Below are 19,728 nucleotides of genomic sequence, written 5' to 3'. Positions count from 1 at the left end.
CCGTCTCTTCTTTTTGTTTTGACAAGTATTTAGTTAGGTTAATTAAAGACTTTAAATTACTCAAAAGAGGCCAGCCACAGACTAATTTTCAATTGTATGGCATGTCGAAGAGTAAAACAAAGAAACAGACCACTGTTAAAATGACTACAGAAAGCATAGGAGCATCCAGTCCATACACTCTGTAGAGAATATTGTCATTGTGGAAATCTAACTTTCATCAGAAACACTGTCTAGTCAGGTTCTGGCTCTGCTTTTAACGGGGAAACTACTGGCTCAATAATAAAAATGTACATAGCCTGGGTCACCTGCGATAGGCTGCCACTTCCTGGAAGAGGATAAGGAATCTGGAAAGTAGATGGATGATTGTTGCTTTGAACTAATGCAGTCATTTGCTCTCCAAGTACTGTTGGAGTAGCCTTGAGCAAGGCACTGAATATTAATTCCCCTGACCCACCAAATCCATTGGAGTACAGCATCCTTGTGCTAATGTTTCTCCATGAGTGTCCTTTGGATCCTGAGTGTGCATGTGTATATCTGCCCTTTAGCATGTTCATGTTACATAACAAAGTTTCCTCTTTTGGGCATCAATGAAGGGATACATTTAGGACAACCTTCAGCACTTGTTACAACTAAAAATATAGTCAAATAACTCAACATTTTTCAAACAAAAGTTGAACTCGAGTGAAAAGTGACATGAATGTCAGGACGATCAATTACTGACATGTTAATGAAATGTACTTGTAACAGCAATTGATGTTTCCACATTTCTTTAACAAACTATATTGTTAACAGTCATTTGGCAAGACAGGGATAGAGTGGAGATGGGCTGCAGCACAGTGTACAGAGGAACTCGGCTGAAGCGTTTTCAAGTATTTGCTCCGACAGGATATATTTACATAATAGCAACCCAGTGAAAATAGGATTTGTTCTTTCTTACATTTGCTAAAGGTGTGACGCATTACAGATTAGGCACACTTTTCTAGAGAAGCGTGCATTCTCTTTTTTGGAGCTCTTTATCAAGATCTCTTTGCAGTCTTTGTTATTTTCCCTTCCCCATTAATGCTTTGTTTGCCTTTTTGTTTCATTTAATTTTTTTTTTTTTTTTTTTGACCGAACCACAGCCCCACATCATTGCTTCCCACGCCACCTGATAGTTCATGTGTATACTGTAAAATGCAATTAAACAACGCCCCCAATGATAGTATACCAACATTTCTCAGACCACCTCTCTCATTGCTAGGAATTTCTGGGCCATCAGCTGATGAAGACTTTAGATCAGTTGACTCAGTAGGTGTGACAATTTAGTACAGTAGCTCGGCATCGTGGCCTGCATAAACAAACACTACGGTGCAGCATATGCCACTGCAGCCACTGAGAAAATTGTTTCCAAATTATGTACTGCAATTATATTTAGATGATAAATTAATACTGTGCACTATAGAATGTATCCGTGACAGTGAGTTGTATTGTACAATGCACGTTGGCCTGTCTCCATTTTTCCACTTTGCAAAGTGTTAGGTAATCAAAATATCCCAAATACTTGAGATAGATGACAACAGTACAGTTGTTGAGATGCTATATTTAGATTTGTTTCCCTTTAATACACTGTTCATCAATTTGAGGAAGGTAAAAAGAAAATCTATAAATCACTTGCGAGTTACCAGGTTGCGGACCTGCAAGTACCTCTGTTTTGTGTGTCCTTGTGTGGAGTGCACTTCCACAATATGTATATCTTCTCAACATTAATTTTCTACCTCTCTTGGTGAACATGAACATTTACTTTGTGTTGTAAACATCCTTTGTCTGGAATAATTTAGGTGTCCTGCAACATTTTAAGCGCATCTACACTCTCCAGGCATTTTTAGCGAAGTGCAATTCCATAATTCAAATTTACGTCTCAGTTTACCAATACATCACAACAACACTGTGCTCCATTACAGGCGGCTCAGCATTGTGGGAATATATTCAGGCTGGCATTATTATAATTGATAATGAATGCAGTGCATGTTGACAATCTCCTAAAAATGGTGCTGTGCTGCAGACAATGGAGGTGGGTTGAAACTTTTTTTTCAAATAGTTTTGTTGGCATGCAGCACTGGGGATGACAAACTGAGTATAAACACTGTTCAAAAGATCTTATTGAATACGGTATAGAAGTGTATGTCTAAAACATACACTTATATACTCCTCATGCATTGTAAAATGCCAAAATTGTATTCACGTAGGGCAGCTCCGTGGTGCTGTGGTTCGGACGTCGTTTCACAGTTCAACGATACGGGTTAAAATCTGGCTCCGGCCTTGTGTGGTGTTTGCATGTTTTCCCCGTGCCTACGTGGGTTTCCCCCGGGTACTCTGGTTTACTCCCACATTCCAAAGACATGTATGGTAGTCCAAATTGCCCATAGGCGTGAGTATGATTTGTTGTTTGTCTATGTGTGCCCTGCGATTGGCTGGCGATCAATTCAAGGTGTTTACCGCTGACTGCCCGAAGTCAGCTGGGATAGGCTTCAGTGCACCCGGGACCCTCATGAGGATAAGCCGTTCAGATAATAGATGGATGATTGGATGTGTACATGTAAATGTATAATCTATTTTTTAGATTGTTTAGATGTTATTTGTTGAGTATTTTACAGTTTTGGTCGGGTTGTGTGTGGATTGCTCCAATAAACTCAACACAGAAAACGACACACATTCTTTTCCAACATTCTTTACAACATGTCCTCCGAGACAGAAAGTTCAGTAGATTGTACGCACATGATCTGACAAAAACACAGACCTTTCACTACCATATGTTGGCATGTGTCCCCCTCCCCCAAACTCTGACAAAGCAAGGAATCTGAATATTAGGTGACCACTTGAAAATGCAGTGCCATATGTGAGTGAAATTATTTTGGAACATCTTTCCAACCACTCAATTACAGCGATTAGTCAACCTCTCCAAGGTTACCAGAACAAAGTATAATTCCATTTAGTGTAATCCCTTTAATTCAGCTATTAATTGCTTCATGAATGGACTATGCAGATGAGGCACCAACTCTACCTTCTTTGTCACATAGACCTATGTGTGCAAAAAATGACTAGACAGTGACTTTGCTGCCTTTTGTGTATATTATTTTAATGCATTTAAATCTAGTTGAATGGATGCGGATGTGACCATTAAAATGTAAACAAATGATATTGCTCACTTGAAAGTAGACAGCAGTGAACATTTTATGTATGCACTGAATTGGAACTGAGCACTGCAGTCTAAGATTGGACCGGATGTACTGTGAGGGAATTTTCTTTTCTGGTTAAACACAATTGTATGTTGGGTATTCTGTAGTACAAGCAGTTAATTCAACTTTCACACATTATGTGGTCATAGCTGAGTGGCAACCATACCGTATATGTCGCTTGGCACAACGGTGGTTGTGAAACAGCTTGCAGCTATGCTGTGATCTTGCCAGGGACTTGTTGTTTAGAGTGGGTAGGCCTCATTTCTGCACACCCTGACTGTCACTGGGTTATGCGAGTAGGACATCGGGGTGCACTTGCAGAGGGTAGACAGAAAATGAGAGATTGACGCCACAGTCTGAAAGCCATCCCTGAATGATGCTGCTCCGCTCTGAGTAGCTCCCTGTCAAGTCCAAATGAAAGATTTCAGACATCTGGTGAGACAGAGCATGAGAGTGGAAATATTTTTGCACTGTTCCCGTGTCCTCTCTTTGACAATAACTTTAAAAGTCAGCTGGCTGACCTTCAGAATGTAGAAAAGTTAATGGAATCCATTCTTCTCAAGGCACGTGTTACATTGATCCATCAAAATGTAGGCTGACTAAGAGGAAGAAAAAGTTTATGTTGTAAATTTGAAATACAGCAGGGTTCAATGTTTTGGCCTGTACAGTACAGGTCATATTCTCCTGTGTGCTTAAAAAAAGGCCCGCTCCATGAAAATGACCGTGTCCTAACAGAGTGACGTCACATTGTGAGGAGCTACCGCCATTATATCAAACTGCATAATTTTCCTCGACAATAATCAATTTTCATAGAAGACCATAGCATAGTACCAATTTATGAGAAAAGTAGTGTAGCAAGCTGAATAGGTCATGTATTTTAGTCAGCAATTGTTTTTCTTGTAAATCTATCTTTTATGTAGGATTTCAAAGTTGTTTGAAAAACTCATTTGTTCTGTAGAAAATCCACCATTGTAGACCCTTGTCACGAAAAGTACAAGTATTATATGTTTTGCTTGAAAATAATGGTCGCTACCCTCATGAATTTTGGCAGAAATAATAGAGGAGCAGAACTCTGGGATTCGCTCCTACCAATTGGCCTTATTTACTCTTTCATTTTTGCAACTTTTGAACCCTATTGGTTTCTGGCACTATGTATCGCCTCACAAGTTTGTTTTGTTGTTGTTGTTGTTAAAATACCTTATTTTAAACTATTTGTATTCACAGATTCCCAAAATAATTTGTTTCATTCCCCAGATAGAAGTGTGTCTTCAATGAGCAGATTCCCACAGAGTATGTGACCCATGTAAACAAACTGGGAGGAAAATGCGGCAAAATTATTGAACATTGTCAGGCCTGTGGCTAGAGGTCCTTGGTCCCACCTTGAAGAGGACTAGCTCAGGTTGAAGTGGCAAGAGCACTGTCCCTGGATAATGAAGTCATTCATGTTACTGGCTGTGCCTCACGTTTCCAGATGTGAGTACGATGCAAAGCCACTGGGGCATAATGTACTTATGTATCCATATAGTGACCCAGGCAGTCAATGATGACCTGCAGTTCTAAGCGTCATAATTGTCATTTTTTTTCCACAGACCGACTGTTGAGAACAGGTAAAGGAATCACTGATACTCCACAAATCCCAAATGGACATGGTATACACAAGAAATGTATTTCTGAATTTGTGCAGTTCATCCCATTCATTGTTAAAACTTTGGCACTTTTGATGGGAACTAATTGTGAACGGCTACCTTCAGGGCCCTCCAACTGATTTTTGGATGGCGTTCAAGGCAGCTTTATTTCTAAAGCAAATTTCATACACACAGCCTAATTTTAGCCTCAGCCTAAGCCTAGCCACTCAAGGACAGTTCAGCGTCTTTCCCTGAAGCTACTCCAGCTTTATATTTGCTGTGTGCTTCTGGCTGCTGTCATACTAAAAGGTGACCTGTTGCCCTAGTCTAAGAGTACATCAGCTCTGAAACAGATTTTTTTTCCTTGCAGTCTCCTTTTCCAAGCCATTGAGAAGCACGCCACCTGTCAACACCACACTCTGCTGTAGAGTCTGATGATAACCAGACAGAGCCTTAAGTCCAATTGCTTTTTGATAAAATACTTAAGGTTTTTTTAAAGAGTGTTTGAGATTTGATTTGTCTTTGCTCGTCTCGAGAATTCAGATCAAGGCATCGCAAGCTTGATGCATGTGTACAATGTAATCAGTACCGCCTGCAGTTATACTTGCACTATTCTTGACTGAAGAAACATTTCTTGAACATCTGTTTGGGACAATTCGATAAACCAATAGAAACTTACTTAACATTCTCTCTGTAAAATGTCATATGGTAGTATTGCATGTACTTTCAATTCATTGGATTTCACTGGATATATTTCACTGGATATGACAGAATTTTTTTTTATTTGGCCTTCAGAGACCAATTTAAGAAGAACAATGGCATTTTGGCATTGGCCTTTTATGCATTTTTTGTTTGCTTGTTTCAATAGTGACATTCTTATCAAACATGTTTATCCCAAATTTGTAACTCCACTTTAATGTCATTTAGCTTAGGAACATATTCATGGACAGGCAGTGTCATTTAATAGGGTTTGATAACAAATGACATAATTTACATTAATTTGATGTGATTGATTTTTCATCTCCATATGTGCCCTGCGACTGCTTGGCGATCAGTCTGCCTTTCACCTGATGTCAGCTAGGATAGGCTCCTGCACCTCTCGCAACCCTCATCCGGATTGGCAGTGTTGAAAATGGAATGGATGGAATGAACGTTGATTAGAAATTATATCATAATGGTGTAGATATCACAGCACTGCAATCACATCTTGTTTTCCACTTAAGCAAATAAATGTGATAAATGTAAAATTGAGTTGAGCATTGAGTTAATTAGTTGATCTTTCAGGAGACCCTGTAACTTTCAGTTAGATTAATTGACAACATGAGTGGGTTGAAACATGTTTTTTTTTTAACTTTATGATAGGGGAATATGATACCTATGATACAGTACAGTACAGAACAGTGCAGTACAGTATATTACAGTACAGTCACAGAAGCCGAGATCCTTTTAGCCAGCCCAATGTTGGCTGACCTACAGTGTCTTTCATCAACCAAACCTAATAGGAACATTTGATCACTACAATTTTGTTGTGACTAACAGTTACCTTGATGAATACAAAAACCGGCATTGGCCTTCATATATGCGCCTGCAGGCTGTTCAACAGAATGAAGAAAATATTATAATGTTGTTTCAGAAAATAGCATGCAACCTGCTTTTAAAGCCCTCAATATACATTTTTGACATGTTTTGAGTGATGCTACTACCACTTGACAGATAGCATGTGTTTGTCAGTGTGGTTTGTTTCAGCATGATAAAATGCTAGAGGGTGGACGAATTACATGCAGCAACTTCTGGAAATTGTGTGAGTCAACATTTCCCCATCACTGGACTATTAAACATTTGCTGACTTATGAAACATCTTATAGGATCGGGTGATTTTACAGTCAGTGTCTGTATGAGGGAACAAGCTGTAAAGCACGATAATCGTAGTCTGAGTCTCTGATGTGCCAAGAACTCTTCATTGCACTGAGCAAGAGAGCATTAAATTACTAAGATTCCCTCCTGTGCACCGCAGTCTGTTTGCAAATAAATATTCAAAGTGAGCAACACTTTAGAAAATAATTTCTAGCTAAAATTTTAAAATTATGGATGTGGAGAAACAGAGCCCTAAATACAAAACAGCAACAATAAGGAAAGTGGAAAAATTGGCATTCACCATGTTTATACTCGGCTTATGCTGTGGTCAACATTTTTTAGGCACAAATTAAAATCCTTTGGCAGGCTGGTAAAACTAAAGGGCAAGGGCACACAAACTCTGGCAAAAATGATGACTCGACTCAGAAACAAGCTGCTGCTCCTCTGCGTAGAGAATACTCTACGCTAATACTAATACTAATACTAATACTAATACTAATACTAATACTGGGCCCTCTTACTAGTGAGGCGTTCTGGGCGTATCCCACCGGCAGGAGACCCCGGGACCACCCAGGACACACTGGAGAGCCTATGTTTTTCGGCTGATCTGGGAAGGCCTTGGAATCACTCTAAAAGAGCTGGAAGAAGTGGACAGGGAGAAAGAAGTTTGGGCTTTCTTGCTTAAGTTGCTGCCCTGCTACCTACTACAGTAGTTTTGGTGCTGTTGAGATTTGGGTAAGAGTTCCATTGGACCAGGCTACTTCAATATGTGTGAATGCGCCTAGGTGTGTTTGGGTGATTAGATTTTTTCCCCCGTTACACCAAACCATGTTCATTCACTAGGCCTCAATGATGATTGCTTTCATTCCCTTTTCAATGTGAATTACTTTTAATTGGTGACTGTTTAGAAAATAAAAATCATCGGAAGCACATCTCTTGACATTTTCAGTAGCAAACCTGTATGTTGTCTTGAAAATTGATTCACAGATTAATTTCATATGGTGGCATTGTAAATACTAATCAACTCCATCTTTTCAGTGCTTCCAATTAATTTGATGGAAAAGAAAGAGAGAATGAGATAACAGAGCAAAAGAAGAGGCTATTATAGAGGAAAGACTATATTCTCCTGGAATGTGCTTGCTGAGATGGCGCAAATGAGAGAACAATTGCAGCCATTCTAACATTTCATTACTGTAATGGTGGGTTCTATCATGGTCTTCAGAAAAGCCACAGCTCTCCTCCCATTCAAGCTATTCAGCATAAGCAGAAGCCAAGTAGCTAAGATCATTGCTTCCCACCGGGGGTGCGTGGGGGTAGGGCTGGGGAGAGCCTGGGGGGGCCCCCGATTAAAGTCACTGGCCAGCAGAAAGAAATCACCAATCAGAAATCAGGAAAAATCACCTGTCATCTTGACAGAGTTCGAGAGAATGAGGCAACAGACCATTCATCCCCAGAATTCTCTGGACACGTGGCTTGGGTGTCCTTGAGCAAGACACTGATACCTGGGAACATCGAACCCGCACCCTCTAAAGTGTGAGGCGGACGTGCTAACCAGTGCCCACCGTGCCGCGTGGAAATATTGTCTGACGATAATCCGGTCCGTGGTCCTATAAAGGTTGGGGACCGCTGTTTAAAAAAAGAGAGTTTAGATCTTCGTATCGGAAGACATTGCTACTTGTCTTAGCCAAGGCCAAACAAATATTATTGTGCTGCCACTGTAACCTTTAATAGTTTCCCAAACCAAGGACATGTTTGAGTTGTTTGGGTTACTAGTCACATAAAGTCAAGACCTGTAAAGTGTTTCGAAAAGAAGGTCAAATTGAAGAAAGTAAAATTTCCCAATACAAATAATAAATACATTATTAAATAAATAAATAGTCTGTGAATGCTTCATTCAGATCCATGAAAGGTTGTAATGATACAAAGTAACAAAAAAAGAAGTAAAAGTAGGTGATTATATGTGTGAAATTTAGCTGAGATATCATTACATGTTTGACAGAATGTTTTGTCAGAATGATCTGTCATTATTTTTTATTTTTCAATAACCCTAAAATAGGGGCCCATGTGTTTACAGTTGTATTCAGTTTTTTTTTCCACCTGTAAAACTACCCTTGAAGAATGGGGAATCTGGGTTGATTGGATCTGTTCTCCCTCCTTGCTCAAGCCCTCTCTGCTCTCTCTCTGCTAGCATTTCCATACTGTGTTCACATTCCCTACAGTATGGCATCACCATCAATAGTCATTTAGGAGAGAGCTGCTTTCCACACTACCGAATTCAATGAAGATTCATCGCCACCATTTCAAAAAGGTTGGAGATACAGAGAATGAGGATGAAAATTAGATATTGTGAACATACTATACTGCCGGCTATGGGGGGGAAAATGCAGTATGGCCTTCGATGTCCGCTGAGCTGGATTCAATACACATCTGATGATAAATGCCTTTGACTGTGAATTAGTAGTAATGTTCAGAAGACAAAAAAAGGGAGGGCTCACAAATGAAGTGCTTTACGAGCTGTGCAACCTTGCACTGCATCATACAGACTAAAAAAATGCAGAAAAATGAAAGCTCATCTTGGCATGCAGTATACTAATATACTAATATAGCCTACTGGTCACTGCAATAGTAATAACACAATTGAAATATAGGGAGTTGTATAATTATTTAAAATTAGCCTGAATTTTGTGGCGGACATTACAACCAGGCCTGTAGACAGGCGTGGATGGAGACTCTGTTGGTGAAAAATTGTGATTGTACATGACTTGATTATTGAGAGTCCAGAAGTAAAGACGTGTTTGCCTTCAACAATGTGGAACATGTTCCAAGCAGCAGATGAAATGGAGTCTTGAAATCCTTAAAGTCCTTAAAATCTTTAATCCTTAAAGTCCTAAAATACAACACACTCGAGCAGATTCTGCTCAGAAGGCACTGTATGTCGAACTCGGAGTGTTACACCGGGGCTAGGTGGGAATAAAGCCCCAGTTAAGTCTTTACAGTCTTTATTTTATTAAGTCTTTATTTGATATTCCACAATATAACTTAAGTATAATGTATACACCTGGCACCCGGTGTATGGTCAAGCCCTCCTTTAGCCTCAAGAGGAAAAGAAATTCTGGACCCTGCACAGAAGGCAGATAGGCTCATTTCCCTGCCCGGGTTGAGTGATGACGCCTCCGTCCGAATTGTTTAAAATTATTTTACTATAGGATTTACAGTATATCTACTGTAGTGATTATTATTGCTAAAACAACCTCTTAAAAATATTTCTCTGATCCCAGAGGTGGGGATTCCATCCCCAGTGATGGTTTGTCCGTCCGCCATCACCAACGACTGTCACAGGAATATGGGCTGTGGTGACATTTTTATCCAGAGCTACAATGCCATGAAAAAGTACCCTTCTTAAACTCTTATTTTTGGGGGAGGGTAAGTTCCCCACTTCAATATTATTAGACATAGATATGCCTTAAAAACACAGCTCAAATATAATCATATTGAAGAACAGAAGATGGTTGCTCCCCTAGATTTCCATTATTGATGATGGTCTTCACCATACTTAATTTTCTAATGTTCATAATTTTATATATTAAATTATACATTAAATTTTTGTGTATGAAAAGCATTAAAGACGATCTTTCAGCCAACAAAGAACAAACGAGAACAAAGAAATAAAACATGGAAAACTGATTGATTGACAAGTTAAGTAGCAAATATTGCCGCTATTCACGCCGACAATGATTGGTTGAGGTTTTCCTGGTCCCACAGAGTATGTTAATATGTGTTAATATATATATATATATTTAGACTACCTATTTAACAGTCTGTCAGTGGTATCAGTAGAAGCATTCAAGACACGTTTAAAAAACACATTTATATGCTATTGCCTTTAATTAACCTATGCTGGCCAATTTGGCTGCAGTGTGTGCCCTCTCTGCCCTCCCCCCATCCCCTCGGCTTGGGGAAGGGGCTTGGTGACGCCCAAAGAGAAAGTTACTGTCAACTAACTGTGACGAGCCCTGAGGTGGATCACCTCCCCGCAGGCGCTGTCATGACAACTGAGGGCGTCTTCCTGCAGTTTTTTATTTGATTATGGACATCTACATGACCTATTCTTTGGATTGTTTTTATATTGTGTAGTCAACGTTGCCCACTCTGCATCCATTGTAGCCTGGTTGTCCTGGAAGGGGGATCCTCCCATCTGCGGTCCCTCCTCAATATGTCTCATTCTTTCACCAGAAGAGATTTTGTGAGTTTTCCCTTACACTCCTGGGGGTTAAGATCAGGGGATGTCGAGAATAATTGTCAACTGTGGCCACGTGAAGCCCTTAGAGACTTTTTTTGTGATTATGGCTATATAAATACGTTTGACTTGACTTGAGTTTGACCTGTGATGGTGGAACTATTAAGCTTTTCGGCTTGGAGATATAATATTAATGAAATAATTTAAAGAAAGGTTAACTTAGATTCACACTGAGTAAACATCACTGAGATTCTCACCCTCTGTTGACAAGAATTGCAAATATGGCTAGAATCCAGATAAGTGTTCCTCAATTAGTGTACTTTCTCTTTTCATGTATTCAAACATTTTCATGGCTTATCTTGTTAAGGGCCACGGGTGAGTTAACGTCTCCCTCAGCTGTCTGAGACACTTGACTGGTCAAAAATCAATCACTGGGCACATGCAGAAAGGTAATCGTTCGCATTCAGATTCCTACCTGACCTACTGTACATGTACGCATTTTGCCAGAGAGAGGACACTGGATTATTCAGAGAAGCGCCTCGCAAGCAAAGGGCAAACATCCAACCTCGAAAAAGAAATGCCTGAGCTAAGATTTGACTGTGAGGTAGACATGCTTGATGTTATATCTTTGTCCTTCCACATTCCTTCTACTTAGTTTGTTTCTCAATCCCATTTCAGTAATAGCTTTCTCTCACATTTAGTAAAAGTTTTTTTTTTACGTGATAGTCCAATTATTCCCTTTGGTTAGGTATCTAATTTGAACTCTCTGTTGTGATATTGGTTTAAGGCCCTTAATTTCTAGCATATGACCCTGATGTTTTCTTCCTTTCCATTTTCTTTTTTTATCTAACTTTGGGTCTGATCGAAATTGGGGAATTGTCCTACCTCAGGCAAAAAGATACTCTTCCTCAATTTGCATTTTTGTCTGTTGATGTAAAATCATGAAACCTTAAGTGAACAATTTCAGCAACTGATAATACGCGTTCCCTGTGGTTTCATCCACTGCCTATAATGTTTTTTTGTCCACCAACTTTTTCTGAATAATACAAAATAAGGCACAATCTTAAATCAATTAAATGAAAAGTATGTAATGCTTAAAATGGTGTAAATGTCCCCCCCATCTAAAGTGAGATTATGGACAGCATCTACTTTGATTATTGTATTTTTGGGAAAATAAATACACAAACATGAAAATAAATAAATATGTCACACCAACTGCTACGGTCTAATTCACAAGCATATGGATTTTGCTCTTAAGTATAGATATTGTGAAAAGTCATCTCAACTTAATGCAATTGTCATACTGCATTTTAGTGCGGGTGGAAGTATTCATTCTGAATTAAATTACTGTTGGTATTTTACTCAATTAACAAAAAGCACAATATGTTATCATAACATGCAATATTAAGTGTATTTTCTCTCAAACCTGAGATGCACATGTTATTATGATCATGTTAGATTCACACACGCATCTGCACACGCACGTACACTTGCACACGTGCACGCACACCCCCACACACATTGAGCGGCAAAGAGATTCCTCTGAAGTAGAGGGAGCATTTCATCATCAAGCCGCCCGCTGAATTACACTTGGTAAAGAGGTAATGTGACACATCACCAAACAGAAGACAGGTTTTACAGACTGAAATACTGCATCTAAATAGTTTGACAAGAACATCTACCGTATTTTCTGAACTATAAGCTGCTACGTTTTGCACAAGCTTTGAGCCGTGCGACTTGTAGTATATTTCTTGATTTTTGTGATGTCTAATACACTTATACAGTTGTTAGTAAAAAGTTTGTAGACCGTGGTTGTGCGGCACCGCTTTGCTTGACGGAGGGATATGTGACCAGACACACGGTCACTGGGGAGAAGAGTGCTGTGTTGATCGCATCTTCGCCCGCCAGGCAAATAGTGCCACACAATTGACACAAACAAGAGACAGAACAAGATCAAAACGGACCTTACTGGAGAAAGGAAGCTTTTATACACAAACCCTCATTATGGGGGACACAAGAACTGCATATGATGCCACTTTTAAGTTAAAGGCAGTCAATTTGGCTCTTAACGAAGGAAATGGAGCTGCTGTGTGTACTGTAGCGGTTTCTTCCGGTCACTAAAGGGCACTGTGCTATTGTTGATTACATCTTGCTGTGTAACCCTTTGCAGTATTTTTATTCCGGGTCATGTCTGTGATTTACGTGCAGCTCGGATCGCATTATCAACTTTATCCCTGTAAGTGGTCCCATTTTATATATTATTACTTTTGTGTTCCCTGCACATTAAGTTTATTATGGTCGTCACTGAGATTAATACATGTTTGTATGTTTGCAGAGCTCTTTCAACTCTGTCAATGAACGTTACATTAATAATTCCCGGTCAGGGAACCATATGCAGTTTTTTTTTTTTTTTGTGCGGCTTGGCGGCCTGGTACCAAGTGACCCACGGACCGGTCCGCGGCCCGGTGGTTGGGGACCTCTGTTATACAGAATCAATCAAACAGTACACTAAAATTTAGGTTGGATGAGAGTGATAGTGGATTAAATCATAGTTTATTCTCATTCCTCATGAGGTCTAATCCTTTGACTCTGAATTATGGTTCGATGCTTTACAGTAATTGTCACGATAAAGTGTATGCTGAAGTGCATGGTGCCCTTCCTGCTCTTAAAGAGGACTGAGGTAGATCGCCAAGGGTGCGTCTGCTACTTTGGTGTGCACTTGTGTGAGTCTCAGGTAATTACGGCATCTGTTAAGAGCAAACACAGATTGTTTTTCATCTCCACATGGTCACCACTCCAGAAAACCAATTACCCAGGGGAATACTATAGTAAATCACAAAGACTGATTTGTTATTCTGCTGCAAAAGACCGAAAAAGTTAGATCAGTAAGTTAATGTGGTGTATCTCTACACACGCAGTTTGAACAAAACAGAAAAGTACTGTCAATGGGTTTGATTTTGGGTTTTCTACCATCTCTGCCAGTAGATCTGTTACAGCGACTATATATAAAGTAACTGGATAGTAAACTACAAAAGTAAGAATGAGACTTAATTTTATCATCAGGAGTGAAGATTAGGCGAAGCAACCGGAAAATAACCTTAGTAAATAGGCCAGCCATACGAGTAGACCTAGTTTCTGTTTGCTGCTATTTTAGGGACTTGCGTGTGTGGTTGACTCAGATGCATAGTGTACACTATGCGTGTATCACTTAGAGCAGTGTTGTTACTCATATTTAGCAGATGCTTGCCTGTATGCTGTCTGCAACAAGGCTGGTGTCCTGTTCCAAAATGCCAGTTACATAGATTTATTTCTTCAGTATTGTGACTTTATACAATTCAACTATTTCAATGGCTATGTGTTGTAATTTACTTTTATTCATTATTTCAATTCAGTGCATCCCTTCCCTGTTCCTCGACCTTAGTCTTTACTGTCTTTTGAAAACTGAGCTCTATTTTCCCCCCCTTTTACTCCAAATGCAGCATTTTGGTGGAAATCTATAAGCCGATTGAAGTTTATGTTTAAAGGGGGAAGGGATCACGGAAAGAAAGAAGGGAAGCTTTATTTTCTTGAAACAGCGCCATATTGGCTTTATAGCAGTGCCTGAACCCTTTTTATACTGCCAGTTCTTTAAACTACCGTGTCTAATTGCGATGGCATTTTTAATTAAAAGTCAAGGATATGTGGTTGTTTGTGAAGAGAGACTAATCTGTTCTTGCCTCCACCTCTCCCCATGCTAGCTATCTTCCATCTATCTGGCTAATGAGAAAATAGAGAAGCTCTGGTGTTGGACTTGTTGATATTTGCCTTTCTCTAAGCAGATTTGTGTGAATTTACGATTAGGAAATGAGCCTCAGACCATGCAGCTCTGTTGCTCCAAGACCTCATGGATTACTTAAGATGACAGTATTCTTTTACTTCTGGCTATCCACTGTATTCAATAGTTTATATGAAAAATAAATGAAAAAACACAGCTCTAGATCCAATGTCATTGGAGGGGTTCATTCATTTAAAAAAAATCTTACTCAGTGACAGTGTGAATCAGTGACGTGCGGTGAGGTTCATGACTGGAGAGGCAAAATATAAATAATAAATATAAATTATAAATAATATAAAATAATAAATAAATATATAATATGAAAATAAATCCAACATCTTAAATCAATATAGAACAACTAATATATTGCTTATATAAAACTTTTTCGCATGCCTGAATCTTGACAAAATGAAATGAGAATTTGTAGCGACAGGTCTGCATCTCGGCACCGTGAACTCCGCTTCCAATTGTGTGTGTGCGTGTCTAGTAGCAAATTTAAGCCATTCTTGATCTCCATCTCGTGGCGAGATCAATTTACCCCGCCCCTCACTTGGAAAATTCCAGTTCATGTACGTATATGTCCTGTTACCTCAATTTAGATTGGTGTTCTTGTCTTTTGCACAGAGATCCAGCCCCTACCCTATTCTTCGTTACTCCCTTCCTGTCAATTCCCACACTTGTACGGATGGTTGTTCGTCTCTGTGTGCCTTGCGATTGGCTGGCAACCAGTTCAGGGTGTCTACCGCCTACTGCCCAAAAGTCTGTTGGGATAGGCTACAGCATGCCTGCCACCCCCGTGAAGACAAGCGGTACAGATGATGGATGGATGGATGGATGGATGGATGGATGGATGGATGGATGGATGGATGGATGGATGGATGGATGGATGGATGGATGGATGGATGGATGGATGGATGGATGGATGGACTCAAAATAAGCCACAAATCTGTAGTCAGTAAGTCAACTGCGGTGTGAGTACCTGGACTGAAGGATAGATGGGAAAGATGTCTGTTTAGGACGTTATCACGATTTGCAATTTGCTCAATTTACTCTTGTACTATTCTACAATTTTCCCCCCAAAATTATTTTGAGTTCATCCATCATTCAAAATTTTTGAGCATGAAGTTGTAATATATATATATGCGTGTGTGTATATATGTATTACATATTTAGCAAAGGCAATGTGCGTTTTCAGTTGTATATCAATGTTTTACCATTTTACCAGCAGTTCCCCATTGCCTTAATGATGGTCGCCAGAAGGTGAAAGAAAACTTAGCATCTAAATGAGGCTAGTTTTGTAATAGGTCAACACCATGCTGCTGATAATAATGAGCAGAAAAGGTGAATCCCTTATTAGAGGATTTGAGTGTGTGCTGTGTGCACCTATGTCACAATGCCCTTGAAATAACTCTCATTACAGGGAGTCAAGATGCAGGAGGATAATGTTGGAAATTAAATATGCTTATTAAAGGTGAAGGATCAATGGATTAATTTTTAATTGGTCTGTTATTATAAGTGTTTGATTGGGTTGTCCTTTGCAGGTTATTGATCTTAAGCCTGAGGTTGATTAAGAGGACTTCGCTAAGAATGAGTGAGAATATAGGTAATCAAACTACATATGAGATACTTTTAGCACTTTAAAAATCAGTGCATTTTTAAAATATTAGGCTTATATAGCCTTTCATGTGTAATGTTATAATGATATACACAGATGCAGTCTCTATCATCAAGTCTTATCTCTCCGGCAACAGTATGTTAGAGTACAAACATGCATTTGCTGTGCCGCTTTGGGGAAGCAAATGTGACTTCTGACCATAAAAAGGTTTAAAGCAGCAGCATTTTGTGACTCTAATATCCTAGTGTGCTCCGCTTAGAATCCTGGAGCTAACCCCACATTCAAGGTCTCAACAACAACAATCCGTGTGATTCTCCAAGCTACTCAAATAATTTATTTTTTTAAGCAATCTGACTGAATTTATCGTATTTTCCAACTAACAGCACTGCATGCATCACTCACTGCTTGAAAACACGATTTTCACTTGGGCCACAGGAGTCTGTTCTAAGGCTGCTACTAGTCATAAACCCGAGATCAAAACGGTATTTTACGAAAATGATTTTATGTATTGCACGTTTTGAGAACAGCAACATCGTTACAAAAAAAACATTTTGCTTTTTTGTTAACGAGTAAAAATTCAAATTTCATCAAATCTTTGTTTACTTTTCCTTTCATTCTTTGGTGCATGGCAAATATTGGCAAAAATTCAAAGAAATATACAGGGGACTGGTTCATGACGTCTATCCGTTCCTACATGGTGACATAAACCGAATTATGGTGTAAGTTGGAACTGTAATAAAATGAAACAAAATAAAGTAAGTAATTAAAGAGAGATGATTCCTTTCCTTTCCGTCATATCTTTGTTCTTCTCATAGTACAGTCTGTCACAACCATGACATATGGAACTCTCCCAAAAGTCAGCGCCAATGTTCTACGTCTTTTGTTTGATTACGTGAAACATAACATATACTGGTAATTTAATAATAGTAATGCATCAGATTTCTGGAGACTCAAAGATGCTTTACAGTGGATACATTATTCATGCGCTCACACATTCCCACTCTGTTGGTGGTAAACTATGTAAACAGCCACAGCTGCCCTGAGGCAGGCTGACGGAAATGTGTGCGCCGACGGCCCATCCGATGACCACCAAACATTCGTATCCAGACATACACCAGTGTGAGTGGCACTGTAAGCAAAGTATGTGAAGTGTCTTGTCCAAGGACGCATGACTCGGACAGAGCCGGACTTCGGTTACCGAACGACCCGCTCAACTTCCCGAGCCACGGCTGCCACATAATGTAATGCAAAATTCCCAAAAGCTGTATTGTCATAATGAATAAAAAAAAATAATAATAATAAGAAAACAAAAAAAATAAGTTTCAGAGCTTCATTTAAATATAATCAAGCGTCGACCCTCCCCAAATCTTCCCTCCAGACCAGCTTACTGAGGTGATTTACCAGAATGTCCTGGTGCTTTAGTGTACTGCTGACTATTTCATTTACAGACATTGAGGTCATAGGGGGGACAAAGCTTGTACTGCAAGAATTCATTTCTCAAACACCATTGCCTTGAATAAGAGAGTAAGTCCCTAGAAAGGGTGGAATTAAAAGAGCTGGGAGAAATGTGCGAGCATCAAAAACATAACCACATATGAGCTGCCAAAGGTTAACTGTTAACATTTTTCCAGTGGCTGCTGCAGCATCAAGGCATGCTCAATGCCTAACTGTAAGGAGGCACAATCCATTTTTTATGATGTCAGTAACTGGGGAAATTGGAGTCATTATCTTTTTTTTCTCGCTTCCTCTTTTTCTATACAGTATGTCTCGTTTACTGACTGGCAGTTTCCGGGCATTGAGGACATGTATGGCTTGTTAATTGAAAACCGATTGGAAGACTAAAGGACTGTACATTGCGGTAAGGACGCTTTTTTTTTTCCTTTTTTCAAAGTGACTATCAACATGGTGTTCAAATGTTGTGAGTAATGTCAATCATAGTGTACTCATATTTTCATCTTAATGTAATTAAATAATAAAGTTGTTCTTCTAGCTTCTGTTTTTTATGACATTGTCACATTATATTGAATATTAGCAGCACTGCGCTTTAGATTGTGCAACTGTGGTTAAGCTCAGCATTGATTGGTCCCTGCAGGAATCAGTGATCATGGGATTTACTGCTGATTTCAAAGCTTCCACAGAAATGAATGCAGTCTATAGGGTGAGGTGTTAGCATCCTGCCAATGATGTACTCTGTTCACCGCCACACCCCAAGTGGAATCAGGGATTATCATTTTAAGTTTAGTAAGCATTAGGTTCAGCTACAGGCAACATTTTCTCTTTAAAATGTAAAAAATGTTAGGTATAAATTACACCACATGGTAAAATTGCACTCAAGTTTAAACGAAAAAAAAGAAGAAAATAACCTTATGATGAAAGCTGATGCATGTCAAAAAAAGTCATCCGTTATCTGAGTCAAAAAGACATTTAAGGAGGCACATTTTTACTAAAAGATGCTGTTGAAAAGACCATTCTAAAATGTGCAGTTTCATTACACAGCTTAATGCCTCAATATCTGAGAGAAAGAGACCTGTTGTGTACTTAGAAACAATTTTAGGTCTATGAGTTCAGCTCATGCAAAATGGGAACAAAAACAAAGTGCATGTATTTTTGTTCAGTATATCCATTTCCGTATTAGTGTCTCAGTGTGTGTGTGTGTGTGTGTGTTTTCACATGAAGATTGAATATTTTGTGCGTGCATATTCTAGCAGCTGGGTGCAATCACTTCACTAGGTTTGAAACAGTTGGAACAAACAATTCCCATATTGACAGTTATGGCTTATATTTGAATATTTGGGAAAGCAAATAACTGTTTATCTACCGCTTGGCTAAATTCACAAGAGTCAGATTGCCCATCATTTGTTTTTACCTGAATATAGGTCTTCCAACTGTAGTCCAATATGTAATGAATATACAGTATATACTCGGTATGAGCAACATATTATAGGTTTATGTATAGGATTGTCAACATTTTTTCCCATATTTCAAGTCTTAAAAGAACTATGCAACATTGCATAGTTTATTTAGCTTAGCAACTATTTTAAGCAACATTGCAGTTTTTCATTGAACCCCGCTCTGTCCCCTCCCTACGCTTTGAATGTAGGAGAACAGGGAAGATGTGTGCATTAATAATGCAGTGCTGCCTGGAAACCAAACGGGCTGCAGCAGAGCGCTGTGTAGAATGCTAAAGAGGTATTTGTTTGTACGAACTATCCAGATACTCCCACTCTTCATCACTTTTCATCTTTATACCTCCACCCCCACCTCAGCAACCATCCAAATATCAGTGTAAATCTCATTGGTTCTTCCCTACAAGGTATATGCATGATAAACTGTTGGAGAGCTCAGGAATGGTTGAACTGTTGGTATGC

At 39.2% G+C, this 19,728-nt stretch overlaps 1 protein-coding gene across 5 annotated transcripts in view; it reads right to left on the bottom strand.

Annotated features, from left to right (window-relative positions):
- rag2 (recombination activating gene 2) overlaps positions 1-19,728 on the bottom strand; it is a 112,113-nt gene that overhangs the window by 43,934 nt on the left and 48,451 nt on the right. Inside the window, exon 3 of one of the 5 annotated variants that reach the window (XM_088379128.1) lies at positions 3,382-3,616. The exons of the other annotated variants lie outside the window; for them this stretch is intronic. The gene's annotated coding sequence lies outside the window, so the exon portion shown is untranslated. The remainder of the gene's footprint in view (positions 1-3,381; positions 3,617-19,728) is intronic. 5 annotated transcript variants of the gene reach the window in all.

Source organism: Syngnathus floridae, chromosome 6 (assembly GCF_059516105.1).
Source record: "Syngnathus floridae isolate MCC-2025c chromosome 6, RoL_Sflo_1.0, whole genome shotgun sequence".
Lineage (NCBI taxonomy): Eukaryota > Metazoa > Chordata > Actinopteri > Syngnathiformes > Syngnathidae > Syngnathus > Syngnathus floridae.
Note: the sequence above shows the minus strand (reverse complement) of the source record. Positions and strands in the feature narration are given on the sequence as shown.